The following is a 5000-nucleotide window of genomic DNA, read 5'->3' on the forward strand; positions in this document are numbered from 1 at the left end:
TGTCTAGGCGATGCATTGCGGAAGGATGGGCGGGTGGGGCCGGGCGTGTGGGTTCCCGACTTATCGGTGAACCATTTGCTACTGCGGGGCCAAAGCAAAAGGGAAAGCATAAGGGCGCAGGCTGCCCTCTGCGGGACAGGTCCGGCCCTGACGCCGGTTTACGATTTCTCCGGTAAAGCACCTGTCGGGTGGCGACCGGAGGGTCTTTGCAGGGCCTGGATCTCCGAGCCCGTGGGACAGGCGGGAAAGGGTGGCGGCAGCCGGTTGAAGTCCCGACCCTGGGCAGCCTCCCGGTCTTACCTCCATAACTTCGGCGAGGAGGGTCCGATCCCCGCGCGGTCGACGGCAGGCGGTAGGGCTCGGAGGGGCGCGGCCTGGTCCGCGAGTGCCCCGGCGCCGCCCCTCTGCCCGTCCGAGGGACAGTAGGAAATGGCCATACCGCTTTCCGGCCGATTGCCGCCGGACGTCCGGCCGCATTCGCTCGGACTGCGCGGCCGGCGGTAGCCGGGGGCGAGGGGCATCGGGCGGTGGCGGAACCAGGCCGGCCCGACCGCTGGGGGCCGCCCGGGCGACGTTTGAATCTGTCGGGTCGGACCGCCGAATCCCGCGGGATTTCGGGATCGAATCTGCGGGTGGAATCGGCACCTCGTCCCGCTGTCCGGTTCCCCCCCCCCCGTCGACTGCAACGGGTTTCCGAGGCCCGTCGGTCAGGCGCGGTTCGCTCCGCAATCCGCCGGCCGATCGGCACCGGGCGGGGCTCTACGGAAAGAGGGGACCCTCCCGCGTCGAGTGCCGGCGCACCGACCCCGCAGGCTGACCGGGAAGGTGAAGACTCACCCCGCTGAATGCCCGGCCCCGGCTACCCTCCGGCTCCGGGGCCATAACTTCGGGGAGGGAGGTCCGATCCCCGCGCGGTCGACGGCAGGCGGTAGGGCTCGGAGGGGCGCGGCCTGGTCCGCGAGTGCCCCGGCGCCGCCCCTCTGCCCGTCCGAGGGACAGTAGGAAATGGCCATACCGCTTTCCGGCCGATTGCCGCCGGACGTCCGGCCGCATTCCCTCGGTCGGCGCGGTCGGCGGTAGCCGGGGGCGAGGGGCATCGGGCGGTGGCGGAACCAGGCCGGCCCGACCGCTGGGGGCCGCCCGGGCGACGTTTGAATCTGTCGGGTCGGACCGCCGAATCCCGCGGGATTTCGGGATCGAATCTGCGGGTGGAATCGGCACCTCGTCCCGCTGTCCGGTTCCCCCCCGTCGACTGCAACGGGTTTCCGAGGCCCGTCGGTCAGGCGCGGTTCGCTCCGCAATCCGCCGGCCGATCGGCACCGGGCGGGGCTCTACGGAAAGAGGGGACCCTCCCGCGTCGAGTGCCGGCGCACCGACCCCGCAGGCTGACCGGGAAGGTGAAGACTCACCCCGCTGAATGCCCGGCCCCGGGAACCCTCCGGCGCCGGGGCCATAACTTCGGGGAGGAAGGTCCGAGCTCCGCGCGGTCGACGGCAGGTGAAAGGGGCCGGTGCGCCGCGGAAGGCGACAGCAGTCCCGTCAGGCTGCACCTCTGCTCGGGCGAACGGCGTCAGGAAAAGGGGAGAGCACTTCCCCACCGATAGCTCCGGAACGCCCGGACCCATTGGCCCGCGGCACCGGTGGCTGCTAGAGGGGCTCCGGCGCCGTCAGCCGGGGTACGTCCCAGGCCGGCCGGACGGCGGGCAGCCGGAGGCAACGGCCTGGAACGGAGCCAGACTTGAGTCGTTCCGTGCCGTGGGCAAAAAGGCAGGGCTGCGGGTCAGCGCAGTTTGGCAAACCTAGCCGCAAGTGCGGGAAGGGCGGAGGAGCACACGGACGCCGCCTTCCCAAACTGAGCCCAAAGTGCCCAGGCATGCCCCCTTGATCTCGCCTAATCAGTGAGCCCAAAATAATTTCAGAGTGTGGAAACCTGATCCAAAAAGGTCGAAAAGAACGGCCAGAGATCAAGTCCGAAAGGGGAAATCAGTAACAAGCAAGCAGAGTAATCATTAACCAAAAAGCGCAAAATTATGTTAAAAGTGTGAAATCATTAACCAAAAAGTCGAAAATAATGTCCAGAGACCAAGTCCGAAAGTACAAATAATTAACCAGTAAGCAGAGTCATCATTAACCAAAAATCGCAAAAGTAAGTAAAAAGTATGAAATCATTAACCAAAAATCGCAAAAGTAAGTAAAAAGTGTGAAATCATTAACCAAAAACTCGAAAATAATGTGCAGAGACTAAGTCCGAAAGGGCAAATGGTTAACCAGTAAGCAGAGTCATCATTAACCAAAAATCGCAAAAGTAAGTAAAAAGTGTGAAATCATTAACCAAAAATCGCAAAAGTAAGTAAAAAGTGTGAAATCATTAACCAAAAACTCGAAAATAATCTCCAGAGACTAAGTCCGAAAGGGCAAATGGTTAACCAGTAAGCAGAGTAATCATTAACCAAAAAGGGCAAAAGTAAGTAAAAAGTATGAAATCATTAACCAAAAAGCACAAAATTAAGTTAAAAGTGTGAAATCATTAACCAAAATGTCGAAAACAATGTCCAGAGACTAAGTCCGAAAGGGCAAATGGTTAACCAGTAAGCAGAGTAATCATTAACCAAAAGGCGCAAAAGTAAGTAAAAAGTATGAAATCATTAACCAAAAAGCGCAAAAATATGTTAAAAGTGTGAAATCATTAACCAAAAAGTCGAAAATAATGTGCAGAGACTAAGTCCGAAAGGGCAAATGGTTAACCAGTAAGCAGAGTAATCATTAACCAAAAGGCGCAAAAGTAAGTAAAAAGTATGAAATCAGTAACCAAAAAGCGCAAAAATATGTTAAAAGTGTGAAATCATTAACCAAAAACTCGAAAATAATGTGCAGAGACTAAGTCCGAAAGGGCAAATAATTAACCAGTAAGCAGAGTAATCATTAACCAAAAATCGCAAAAGTAAGTAAAAAGTGTGAAATCATTAACCAAAAACTCGAAAATAATGTCCAGAGACCAAGTCCGAAAGGGCAAATGGTTAACCAGTAAGCAGAGTAATCATTAACCAAAAAGGGCAAAAGTAAGTAAAAAGTATGAAATCATTAACCAAAAAGCACAAAATTAAGTTAAAAGTGTGAAATCATTAACCAAAAAGTCGAAAATAATCTCCAGAGACTAAGTGCGAAAGGGCAAATGGTTAACCAGTAAGCAGAGTCATCATTAACCAAAAATCGCAAAAGTAAGTAAAAAGTGTGAAATCATTAACCAAAAACCCGAAAATAATGTCCAGAGACTAAGTCCAAAAGGGCAAATGGTTAACCAGTAAGCAGAGTAATCATTAACCAAAAATCGCAAAAGTAAGTAAAAAGTGTGAAATCATTAACCAAAAACTCGAAAATAATCTCCAGAGACTAAGTCCGAAAGGGCAAATGGTTAACCAGTAAGCAGAGTAATCATTAACCAAAAATCGCAAAAGTAAGTAAAAAGTGTGAAATCATTAACCAAAAACTCGAAAATAATCTCCAGAGACTAAGTCCGAAAGGGCAAATGGTTAACCAGTAAGCAGAGTAATCATTAACCAAAAATCGCAAAAGTAAGTAAAAAGTGTGAAATCATTAACCAAAAACTCGAAAATAATGTCCAGAGACTAAGTCCGAAAGGGCAAATGGTTAACCAGTAAGCAGAGTAATCATTAACCAAAAGGCGCAAAAGTAAGTAAAAAGTATGAAATCAGTAACCAAAAAGCGCAAAAATATGTTAAAAGTGTGAAATCATTAACCAAAAACTCGAAAATAATGTCCAGAGACTAAGTCCGAAAGGGCAAATGGTTAACCAGTAAGCAGAGTAATCAGTAACCAAAAAGGGCAAAAGTAAGTAAAAAGTGTGAAATCATTAACCAAAAACCCAAAAATAATGTCCAGAGACTAAGTCCGAAAGGGCAAATGGTTAACCAGTAAGCAGAGTAATCATTAACCAAAAATCGCAAAAGTAAGTAAAAAGTATGAAATCATTAACCAAAAAGCACAAAATTAAGTTAAAAGTGTGAAATCATTAACCAAAATGTCGAAAACAATGTCCAGAGACTAAGTCCGAAAGGGCAAATGGTTAACCAGTAAGCAGAGTAATCATTAACCAAAAATCGCAAAATTAAGTTAAAAGTGTGAAATCATTAACCAAAATGTCGAAAACAATGTCCAGAGACTAAGTCCGAAAGGGCAAATGGTTAACCAGTAAGCAGAGTAATCATTAACCAAAAATCGCAAAAGTAAGTAAAAAGTGTGAAATCATTAACCAAAAACTCGAAAATAATGTCCAGAGACTAAGTCCGAAAGGGCAAATGGTTAACCAGTAAGCAGAGTAATCATTAACCAAAAGGCGCAAAAGTAAGTAAAAAGTATGAAATCATTAACCAAAAAGCGCAAAAATATGTTAAAAGTGTGAAATCATTAACCAAAAAGTCGAAAATAATGTGCAGAGACTAAGTCCGAAAGGGCAAATGGTTAACCAGTAAGCAGAGTAATCATTAACCAAAAAGCGCAAAAATATGTTAAAAGTGTGAAATCATTAACCAAAAACTCGAAAATAATGTCCAGAGACTAAGTCCGAAAGGGCAAATAATTAACCAGTAAGCAGAGTAATCATTAACCAAAAAGCGCAAAAGTAAGTAAAAAGTGTGAAATCATTAACCAAAAAGTCGAAAATAATGCCCAGAGACTAAGTCCGAAAGGGCAAATGGTTAACCAGAAAATCCGTCGAATAATGTCCAGAGACTAAGTCCGAAAGGGCAAATGGTTAACCAGTGGAAGGGCGATCAAGCGGAAAAATTTGCCCCGGTTACCCGGGATGGAGTTCCAGAGGTCCGGCCAGAGTTGTCAAATTCGTCCCGCTGATCGGACGCTTGTCATTCGGGTGGCTGGGGGTTGGCGGGGTATCTGCACAGTAGTAGGAGGTGGCAAGTCGGGACTTGGACGTTTATTCCAAGAGTCCACCCGAGCCTCCAGGTCTGCAGAGACCGACCCTA

Source organism: Heterodontus francisci, unplaced genomic scaffold, assembly GCF_036365525.1.
Source record: "Heterodontus francisci isolate sHetFra1 unplaced genomic scaffold, sHetFra1.hap1 HAP1_SCAFFOLD_1316, whole genome shotgun sequence".
NCBI lineage: Eukaryota > Metazoa > Chordata > Chondrichthyes > Heterodontiformes > Heterodontidae > Heterodontus > Heterodontus francisci.